The 12161-nt window shown below is 28.1% G+C and overlaps 1 non-coding gene across 1 annotated transcript; it reads right to left on the reverse strand.

Annotated features, from left to right (window-relative positions):
• Positions 1-10169: 10169 nt before the first annotated feature.
• LOC149514235 (small nucleolar RNA R71) lies at positions 10170-10276 on the reverse strand. The gene has a single exon (XR_016328905.1). It is a non-coding gene; the product is annotated as a small nucleolar RNA R71 (small nucleolar RNA).
• Positions 10277-12161: the final 1885 nt, after the last annotated feature.

Below are 12161 nucleotides of genomic sequence, written 5' to 3' on the forward strand. Positions count from 1 at the left end.
GGAATTCCTTGGCTTATTATATTTGCATGTGGTTGTCGATATGTTTGGAAATAGAGGAATAAATGTAATTTTTAAGAGTGTTTTTCTTGGTCTAATATGGTTATGGATAAAGCTAGATAGTTTACTTGTTTTTGGCTTTTCAGAGGCCTTACTTCTTTTAACAAGCTTCTTTTATTGCTTGAAAGACTCCTCCAGTTGCTTTCATCAAAATAATATGGGCAATGCTAATCTATCTACTTCAAATCAGTTGGTTGTAAGAGGTATTTTGGAATGGATATTGCAGTAGACTTTTGGATTTTTTAGGAAAATTAGACATGGTTCAATCCTCCTAGCTAAAATGTATGCTATTCATATAAGATTGATGTTTGCTTAGGATAGAGATTTTTTTAGATTAATTATTAAATTTGTTTCTCTATTGGCAGTGAAAAAGATTTAGACACTATTCAAGTGAATGATCTTTTTTATCATAATGTTTATTAGTGCTAAAAAATTTTCAATAAAAATTAGGATTGTAGAATTTAGCATATCTTTAAGGAAGCTAATTTTTGTTCCGATTATATGGCTAGCTAGGCTTTTAGTCAACTTAAAGATCATTTATGTTAATTGATCCACCAATAAGAGTTGTTAACTTTATGCAAGAAGACATGTTAAGGGTTGTATGGCAGAGGGCCTTAAGATTGTAAGTGGTATCTTCCACTTCTTTTGTACTAAAAAAAAAAAAGAAGCCAAAACTGAAATTAAAAAGTTTGACTCGAAAAGATTTCAAATCTAGAATTTCAATCTTTTTAGGTTGAAACTTCGTTTCTAAGAAAGTGAAGTTTGCCACAGCTCAAAGGATTTCTTTATCTATATAAAAAGCGCAAATTAAACAGGAGCATAGGCATAAACTAGTGTGATAGGCCAGTCTACAATATTAGTCTAGATTTCCTTTTGTTTTTTTTTTTTTAGTTTTTTTTTTAGGTTTTACAAGCTTTCTTTAAAGCAATTTTTAATTCATTTTTATTATTTTTTTCTTATGATTAAAATTTCATTTTAGTTTTAAGTTATTTAGAGTCATCTTTAAGTTCTTAAAGTTTTTGTTTTATCTAGTTCATGCAATTCTATTTTTCATTTCGATTTAAGTTTTAAAATTCCAGTTACCATATTTTCTAATTTTGGCATACTACCGTTTACTACACTCTAGTTTCTTTAGATTTCCAATTTTTAGTTTAGGGTCAATTACTACATATTTAAAATTTTGGTTTCTGTATATTTAAGGCTTAATTTAGGTTTTATTTAATTTCCTGTTTTGCATGACTACTATTTTCTATTTACTGTTTAGGTTATGCATTAAATTTTCTATGTAGTTTTAGTTTAGTGTATTAGATTAGGGTTTTAATTAACAGTTTTGGTTCTTTAAAATTTTACTACATCTGTTTTTTGTGACTGCATTAGGTGAATTTGCATAATTCTACTAAAGATTAAGTTGCTACATAAATAAATTAGTAGTGCATTATTTTTTGTTTCAAATTTTGATTATGCATTAATCTAGTTTATTCACAATTTTTATATATTTCAAATCTGCATTTTGTCTTAGTTTTTGTTTTAATTTACAATTTTAATTTTAATAACTACGTAAGGTGATTAAATTAAGCCCGTATTACAGTTTAGGTTTTTGCATATATAATTAGGTTTGTTTTATGTTTCTTGCATTGGTTTTAATTTATTGCATTAGGGTTAAGTTGATGTTTTAATTTAATTTGTATACTACATAAAATTTTAGTTAAGTTTGGTTTGAGTAAGCTTGTAGACACCTAATTTTGTTTGGGCATAATATAACCAATAGTGAGACCTTTAAAATTCAACCAAGCTCAAATCCAACATTCATTTAGCTTTGACAAGTTTTCAAATTCAAATTTAATACTAATTTGATCTAAATGCCTTGAGGTCAAACCTGATCAAATAAAGTCAAACTTGATAAAAAATGATCAAAATCAGTCAACTTAGGTTGAATTCGAGTTAATCCTTAAAATTCACAACTAAATGGGATTAATAAGCCTTGAAAATGATATTTGTGATTTTAATGCACTAAAAACTATGATTACATTACAGAGGGTAAAATTACCAAAACATCTTTTAGGAGTATTTTTGTATTTTAACCCTTTCAAAGTTTGATTTTTGTGAAAATTTTTAAATAATGATTAAACTTTATTTTATGATTTTTGATGCATCAAAAACCTTGATCGCACTTTGAAAGTTGTAAATTACCAAAATACCCTTTTAGTGGTATTCTCATAATTTAACTTTTTTTATATTGATTTTCTGTGAAACGCTCTAGATCGTGTTTTGACATCATTTTATAATTTTTGGTGTATTAAAAATTTTGATCGCACATTGAAATGTATGAAATTATTAAAATGCCCTTTATGAGTATTTTTGTAATTTGACATTCTCGAGGTATGTTTCTTGTAAAACACTTAAGATCATGTTTTGAAATTATTTCATGATTTTTGATACATTAAAACCCTTGATCTCACATTGAAAGGTATGAAATTACTAAAATACTTTTTAGGGGTATTTTTTTAATTTGACCTTTCTAAAGTTGGTTTTTAATGAAATGCTCTAGATCATGTTTTAAAATTATTTCATGATTTTTGATGCATTAAAAACCCTAGTTTCTTCTTGAAAGGTGTAAAATTATTAAAATGCCCTTTATGAGTATTTTTATAATTTGACCTTTCCAAGGTTAGTTTTTCATAAAAATTTTTAAATCATGGTTTTATATTATTTTATAATTTTTGGTGCATTAAAATCATAAAAATGAAGAAGAGATCATGGTTTTATAAGAAAATTGTATAAAAAAGTCAAAACTTTAAAAAATGGTAAAAGTCTTTTCATATTGTTACAGTAGCATTAGAAATCCAATCTTTGGCTAAATTCATCCTAAACCATTGATCATTCAAAATGTTAGATCTAAGGGTGAAAGGTGATAGCTTGGAAATTAAACTTGAAGGAGGGATAGTAGCCTTAGGTTGCATTCTTGATCAAGGGTAATCATGCATTTGCATGGCTTGTAAATTTATCATTTAGGGTTGGGAAAGAGGAGGAAGAAGCACTGGGAGTGAAGTGAAAGTGGGAGAAAAATGAGAAAAAAAATAAAAATTTTGGAAAGCTTGTTAAAGGTATAATTTCTACCATATCTTCCATTACAGTTCATATCATTTTCCATAGTATTTGTATTGTTTATTCTTTGATTTTTTTTTATAGAGAAAATAGCTTCCTCCAAAGTAGTTTGCCTTCATAACTTTAAACTTGATCCACAAATTTAACCAACTAATCAATAGTTTGGTTTGAAACAAAAAATATTAAGATAAAGCAAAAATAAACCATGAATGTACCTTTGGGAGGTTCGACCAAGCCTTTATTTCATCATTGCTAAACCTCCTTTGGGTTGTTTCCTATATTTTTCTTGCTTTAAGTAATGAATTTAGATAATTTGAATGTTATACTACATGTTATTTGCATAATTGTTGATTATATTAGTAGATTATGTGATGTGTTTGGTTAGTATTTATGTTTCCATGATTTCTTCTTTTGGTAGTTTACTACATGTTTGATGAAAATCCTTTTATGATAAAAACCTTCATATGATAGTTTTATAAATATTTGATGCATGTTCTAGCTAAATAAAATGGTAGTGTGATTATGGGAATGCCATGGGAATATTCAGCCAAGCCTTTCTCCTTGTTTGGTTGAAACCTCTTAGCTTGTATTCATGGCCAAATGTTGCTCATATCATGTACACTTGCTTGTGTTTTTTATTTTTTATTTATGTTTTCTATGTGTTTGATGAAATCTTCAAAGAATAAAAGTGTTTGGTTAGTAAACTTTTAGTAAATTTTATGTTATTTGTAAGTGTTTGATTTAAATTAAAAATAGTGAAGACATTCATACTTGAATGTTAGCCAAACAATGAAGCTTGAATTAGGCCATTAATGTTTCAGTCAAGCCTTTGTTCATGGCTTGGCCAAACCTTTCTTTGTCCCTTGATGTTTGATCCATTTTCACTATATTGTTGCATACATGTTTAGTTTGTGATATATTTGTAAATATGCCTAAGTTTGTAATATGTTTGTTTCCATAGTCATACATATTCCATGCATTAAAGGTTGCATTTTTATCACTGGCATTTTGGTTATTTTGTTAAATGCATTCCTCATGCAAACTTTAAACTTCAAACCTTAAACCCTGAATCCCAAACCACCATGCAAACCAAACCTCAAACCACTATGCAAAACCCTAAACCCTAAACCAAACCGTAAACCCCAATTTTTAAACCAAATTCTAAACCTTAAACCCTAAACTATAAGCCAAACTCTAAAGACCAAACCCCAACCATCACCTAAACTTTATTGTTATATACATCATAGAATTGTCATGCATTTATTTTTTGTCATCCATGTTAAATTATCATGCATACATTATATATTATTATGTTCATACATACCTTTCATGAAAGGTTGAAAAAAGGTTTTTCAAGAAAAATATTTTAAAATAAAATAATCTCTCAAGTGATGTAACCTTTGAAATCTAGTCTAAATATAGGAGACTCTCAACGTCTATGATTCATGTGAGGTATTATCTTGGTTTTTGTGAGGTAATTTGAAAATGTTAAGTTAGAGGCATTTTGAAGCTCTACCTAATATAAGAGAAGGGAAGAAATATCACGATATTTAGGACTTTTTCATCTTGATCCAAAAATAAATTATTTTTTATTTTTTCAAAAAAAATTAAAATAATTTGCTTTCAAAATGAAAATTAAAAAACAAGGATTCAATTTTTGGAAAGAACAAGTGAAAGAAAGGAATTAATTTGCAAACATTATAATAAGATAATTTTTACCAAAATTCTAGGATAACATGCAATAAATTGATATCATTTTCAACATGTTGGTAGAAAGACATACATCCAAGTTGCACTAATCACATACTTTAGTGATTAAAAGGTTTTCCTTCATCAATAAGTATAAGGATAAAGATTTATCAAGGTGCTAATTAGATAATGCCATGGAACACAATGACCTTGTAAATGAATTATAAAGAGTTACAATTATGAGATCCTTATGCATCAACGCTGTGTTACCTAAATTTGTTCTTAGTTAGTATATTATTTAGATAGGGCATCAATAATGCTTAAAGATTAGTACACATTAAACCTTATTATTTTTGAAATAAGTAATAATGCTTAGAGATTGGTTTACATTAAACCTCATTGCTCATAGGCTAAAGTATGGAGATACTTGAGGATAGCATGTGGGTGCTTGTTATAGAATAAGTTCATTGAAAATGGCCCGTTATGATAACTCCATTTGGTATCTCACTCAAGTGTCTATGGAAATGTTCTCAAGTGTTACTCGTGTAATTAGTCTTTAGACTTGAGACACCATGTCATCTTATATGTGAATCATCATACTTTAATTGCACCTTTACATTAGGATGCTTGATGCTTAAAAAGAGTACTTTAAGGTATGGCATGAAACATTTGAAGGTGGATGAATGGTCAAAAAAAGATTCCTCATCCAAGTGATACGAGAGGACATATCTTATTTTTTTCTTGGCTTTTGTTGACTTAACAATTTTTGGTTGAAGTATGATGATGAATTTAGATTTAATAGCTTCATGCTATATTCATGCATGTTGACAAGACGCTATAAGAACTAATATGAAAAGTCTTATAAGTAGACACTACACCATACTTATAGCCTTTTAGAATATATTATGGAATGATCAAATTACATTAAAAGACTAAACACTAAAAGTTTAAGAAAGACTTCCTTAACTCATCAATATTTGGTGGTCATGATGTATATTACTATATGCCACTCATGATCTATGAATATACATTGATCATCTTTGTCAATTTGATATTATATTCATTGCTAATATATTGGAAGTCTGATGGGTCACACAATAAGGTGACATTATTGAATTAATATATGATTAATCAATTAAGTCAACATTTAATTGAAAGAAACCAAAATAGAGGAATTAACCCTACAAGGACTAATTTGCAAGGGCTATAAAAGTTATGTCATTAAGTGCAAATGTAGGAGTTAAAAAGGAACAATTTATAGATCTCTTTCAAGCTTTAGCCATAAACCTTAAGACACTTAAGAATAGCTTATTGCAATTGAGAATTGCAAAAACACAAGTCCTATAGCCATTGTAAGTTCAACTAAACTAGGGTTTCTTTTAGGAAAGTGGTGACTTCTCTCATTGTGAAAGAAAATTGTGTTTTTCTTCCTTTATCTTGTAACCTTGAGCCATAAAACCAAGATAAGATTGATTTCAATTTGAATCACTTGCTAGCATAGGTTTGGAATCCCTCATTGTGAAGGTTTCGATAATTATTGCTGTGTAGATTACCATTGGAGGCCAAACACTTCGATGGCTTGAAAACTTGATTGTTTTTCAGCTTTAAAACATAGCCAAGGACTGCTATAACAATTGATTATGATATCTTGAGTTAAGGTATGATTCTAAATAGATCCATCTTATAAAGTTTTAAAATTATATACATAAACATAAGTATGATCTTGTGGTTATTTTCGATTTTGTATGTTTTATTATTTTATTGCATTACCTAATACATATGATGTATGATTAAGATACTTGTGATCTATGAAACCAACAACCCAATAGTTACATGGTTAAAAATTTGGACATTGAATGTGCCACCTTAGATTAAATACTTTATTTGGTAACTAATGCACAACATGATACTTACAAGGAAAGCTTGTGTGGCTAGGAGAATTTTTAACTTGGCTTGTTGTCCAAGATGAGATAACCGAGTTGAACTGACCTTGCACCTACTTAGGAACTGTAATGAGTTAGGTATGATGTGGACTTATTGGCTTTATGGTTTTGCCTTAGAGCATTTTTATTCCTTATTCTTATAGGATTCGATTATGTTTAATTTATTTGCAAATAATGTTTTAATTGATGGGATTCCTTAGCTTATTGTATTTGCATTCGGTTGTTGGTAAGTCTAGAAATAGAGGAATAAATGTATGTTTAAGGAGGGTTTTTCTTGGTCTAGTTATGCTTTCAATATTGTTATGGATAGAGCTAGAGAGTTTACTTGCTTTTGAGTGTCTCGAGGCTTACTTCTTTTAAGCAGGCTTCTTTTATTACTTAGAAGCCTCTTTTAGTTGCCTTTATCAAAATTAATATGAATAGTGCTAATTTATCTAATTCAAATAAGTTAGTTATAAGAGGTATTGTGAAATATTGTAATGGATATTGGACATTTGGATTATCTAGGAAAATTAAACATGGTTCAATCTTGCTAGCTAAAATGTATGCTATTCATATGGGATTGATGCTTGCTTAGGAGATAAAGGTTTTCAGAGATTGATTATTGAATTTGACTCTCTATTGGTAGTGAAAAAGATTATAAGCATTATTCATGTGAATGATCCTTTTTATCATAATGTTTATCAGTGTCGACAAAATTTTAATAAAAGTTAAGATTGCAAAATTTAGCATATCTTTAAGGAAGCTAATTTTTGTGCTGATTATATGGCTAGCTAGGCTTTTAGTCAACTTGAAGATCATTTTATGTTAATTGATCCACTAAAAAAAAAGTTGTTTTAGTCAACTTAAAGATCATTTTATGTTAATTGATCCACCAATAGGAGTTGTTAACTTTATGTAGAAAGACATGTTAAAGGTTGTAAGGTATAGGCCTTAAAATTGTAAGTGGTATCTTTCACTTCTTTTGTACCAAAAAAACCCAAAATTGAAATTAAGAAGTTTGACTTAAGAAGATTTCAAATCTAGAATTTAATAGAAGATTAAAGAGTTTCTTTGCATAAAATTTTTGGAGAGAAAATCCCTCTAGGCTGAAACTTCATTTCCAAGAAAGCCAAGTCTACTACACTTAAAAGAATTTATCTATCTATATAAAAAATGCAAATTAGAAAGGAGTAAAGCCATAGACTAGTGTGACAAGCCAATCTATAATCTTACTTTGGATTTTCTTTAGGTTTTCTTTTAGTTTTCATTAGGTTTCACAAGCATTCTTTAAAATAGTTTTCAATTTATCTTTATTACTTTCTTATTTTGATTAAAATTTCAATTTAGGTTCAAGTTTATTTCAATTTAGTTTCAAGTTATTTGAATTCTATCTTTAAGTTCTTTAAGTTCTGGTTTTATCTAGTTCATGCAATTCTGTTTTTTGTTTCGGTTTAAGTTTTAAAATTTTAGTTAGCTTATTTTCTAGTTTTGACATACTACTATTTACTGCACTCTAGTTTCTTTAGATTTCAAATTTTTAGTTTAGGGTTTAATTACTACATGTTTATAGTTTTAGTTTCTGTATATTTTAGGCTTAATTTAGGTTTTTTTTTTTAATTTACAATTTTGCATGAGTACTATTTTTTATTTACTATTTAGGTTATGCATTAAATTTTTTACGTAGTTTCATTTTAGTGTATTAGATTAGGGTTTAATTTATAATTTTGGTTCTTTAAAATTTTACTACATTCTATTTTTTGAACGCATTAGGTTAATTTGCATAATTATAGTAAAGATTAAGTTATTGCATAATTAAATTATTATTGCATTATTTTTGTTTGAAATTTCAATTTTGCATTAGTCTAGTTTATTCACAATTTTTATATATTTCAAATTTGCATACTATTTTAGTTTTTGTTTTAATTTATAGTTTTTGTTTTAATAGCTACATTAGGTATTTACATTACGGTTATCATTTATGTGAGATATTTTCTTAGTTTTTGTGGGACAATTTGAAGACTCATAAGTTAGAGCCCCTTTTTAACCTTTGTCTAAATATAGGAGAATGAATAAATATCTTGATATTTAAGACCTTTTCATCTTCATCCAAAAATAAATTATTTTTATTTTTCAAAAAAATTAAAATAATTTACTTTCAAATGAAAATAAAAAAATTCAGCTTTTGGAATGAACAAGTCAAAGAAACAAATTAATTTGCAAACATTATAATAGGATTTTTTTTACTAAAATTCAAGGATAATATACAATCAATTGGTACCGTTTCAACAGGCTTTGTGGGGGTGTTAATCTTTCTCCACGCATAACTGACTTTTAGACCCAACTCTAATTTCACATACTGCAAACATTCTTTTAATAAACTTTAAACTTGCTTTAAATGTTTTATTAAAAGGATAAAATTTTTGGGTGACCGATCACACCTCACACCCTAAAAAATTTAATGGTGACTCTTCGATTTTGATTTTATTGAAAATGTTTTTACTTGTTTTTATTTTTCCATAAGTCTAATAGTCAAGTTCTCAGACCCATATATCGTGACAAAGTTAATTTAGTTGCTTCCTTTAATTTGTTTGCTTTATTTATTTTATTTTTTTATTTTAGGTTTGCATATTAGATTAGTAATTTGTTATTTTTTATTATTTTGAATATAATTTTAAGTGTTCAATTTTAGTAACTGGTATAACTCTATTTATAATCCTCGTGAGAATGATACTCTATCATCACTATATTGCTTGCTATGATTTTTATGCTTGTAGAATTAGCACAACAAGATTTTTGGACCATTGCTAAGGGTTTCTCAAGTTTATACTAATATTGATACTAGACAAACCTAATTGTAGTTTAGATTTTATTTTTCTATTTTGATATGTGAAGGTTCTTGTGACTTTGCATGCATATAGGTAAGAATTTAGACTTAGTTTCCTTTGATTTGAAATTGATAAGACCCTTAAAAGGCATGGAAAATAGAAAGTTGAAACTCCTGCTCAACCCATGGCTGAGCAACAAGACCCTCGAACACTTAAGGACTATGCCATCCCTTTTTAAATGGCTTTCAACTTAGCTTTAGGAGGTCGGCCATTCAAACCAATAATTTCATGATTAAACTAGCCATAATATAAATGATCCAAACCTTTGTGCAATTTAGGGTTGCTCAATGATGACATCAATGCCTATCTTTCTAAGTTTCTTGAGATTTGTGATACATTTAAAAATAGTGGTATTACTAATGATACCATTAGACTAAGATTATTTCTTTTTTTTATCAAGGACAAAGGAAAGAGTTGGTTGACATCTCTTGCATTTTGTTCAATTACAACATGGGATAAGTTATCTAAAAAATTTTTAGCTAAGTTCTTTCGATCAGCCAAGACTACTAAGATAAGAAACCATATCACTATTTTTCAGTAGTATGAGGTTGAATCCTTGTATAAAGCATGTGAGAGATACATGGAGTTGTTAAGGAAATGCCTACATCATGGTTTACCCAAATGGCTTTCAAATGCAAATTTTCTATATTGGATTAGCTAGAGAGACAAGAACGATCATAGATGCAGTAGCTGGTTGTTCTTTGATGAACAAATCCACAAATAATTTCTATTGTTTGATTGAAGATATGTTTGCTAATAACTACTAATGGTCTTCCTAGAGGTTAGTACCAAAGAAAGCTATCGGGGTGTACGAACTTGATACATTTACTACTCTAACCTCACAAGTCACTGCCTTAATCAAAAAGGTAGATTCCTTAAGAACTAACCATGTACCTAATCCAATCACTTCCATTTAAAAATCTTTTTTTCTATGTGTGATATGTGTGGGGAAACCATTGAAGGGAATTATGCATCAATTTAAGAGTTAAAGCAATGAAATGTAAAACTTTTTAATTCCCTAAAGTCAAAATCAATCAATAAGATTATACAAACATACAATACATATTAACATACATGAGTTTTGGCTATGGGTATGTACCTCTTTGGCAAATTTGTTTTGCTTCAAGCTAGTTGTCTTCCTAGTTTTTCCAATAGGGGTGAGAAAAAACCAAGAAATCCAAAAACTAATTGAAAACCGTAGTATTCGATTCGATTCAAATTGGTTTTTTTCTTATTTGGTTTAGATTAAATTTGGATATTAAATATATATATATATAAGGTTCAGATTGGATTTCGAATCGGGAAGTGAAAAAATTGAAAAAAATTGAATTAAACCAAATTATATAATTTTATTAGCATATATATATATATTTAATTTTTATAAAATAAAAATAATTATTTCATACTTAAATATATTTAAATATATTAAAAATCATATTAAAATAATATATAACATAAAAAAATTAAATTTAAAAAAACTATTGAACCAAATCGGTGGAATTCCGTTCAATTTGGATCGTAAAAAAGTTTGGTTTGAATTTGGATTGAATTTTCAAAATTCATAATTTAATTCATTATTTGAAAAAATTAGACTAAATTTGATATAATCCAAACTGCTATCACCTTTAGTTTCTAAAGCCACAAGGTTATCCAAACATGTAGCCACTAATGGTGATCCACACGAACTCTTGTGAAATAACTTTCTCTAAGATAGGGGCAAATACAATCCACATTCTAGCTAGTGAGTGTTTACAAAGCTTCTTATTTCCTCTCAAGTTTTTGTGTTGAGTTGCTCTTAACTTATTTTTACATCTAATATGCTCTTTTATTGTACAAAAGGGGTGGCGGCTAATGTTCTTTTTATAGAGGGACTTTAGGCCACATTAGGTTAATGCAAGACATGTATATTTCCAAAATGTATTCCATGCTTGGCCACAAGCTTTAAATAAGAAAAGTCTCTCTATCTCTCTCTTGTTTTATTTCCTTTATTTTTTGGTCTCACCAAAACAAAATTAAGTCTAACTTAGTTTGTCCTAATTTTAATCTTTCACAATTTTCCTATTGTGTGTGACCCATTAGGTTTCTTAGCATATTGGCAATAAACATAAGCATTGTGAACCTTACTATTTAGCTATGGATTAAACAAACTTTTTTATTTCATCACTAATTCTCTAATTAATCAATCGCATGTTTATAGCTCATAATCATTGCCAAATACATTTTCATGAACCCCATTTGCTAAAGAAAAGTCAATATGGCTTGACAACCTATCCATGAATAGTCTTAATGTATAATTAATATCCTTGCATCATATAGTATCTTGGTTTGAACATTGAGTATGGTTTACTGGTTATTCAATTTTGTTCAACCATCTTAAATCTTCTTTTTGACATTAACTCACAAACAAGCTTTAGAACAATTCTAAATTTTTATTTCACTTTGGCCAAATATTTCTTGAATTAATTCAATCAAGACTAATTGAGATATGCTTTTGATCATG

The sequence above is a fragment of the Durio zibethinus genome, chromosome 16 (genome assembly GCF_047325235.1).
Source record: "Durio zibethinus cultivar Kanyao isolate XHJ-2024 chromosome 16, ASM4732523v1, whole genome shotgun sequence".
Taxonomy (NCBI): domain Eukaryota; kingdom Viridiplantae; phylum Streptophyta; class Magnoliopsida; order Malvales; family Malvaceae; genus Durio; species Durio zibethinus.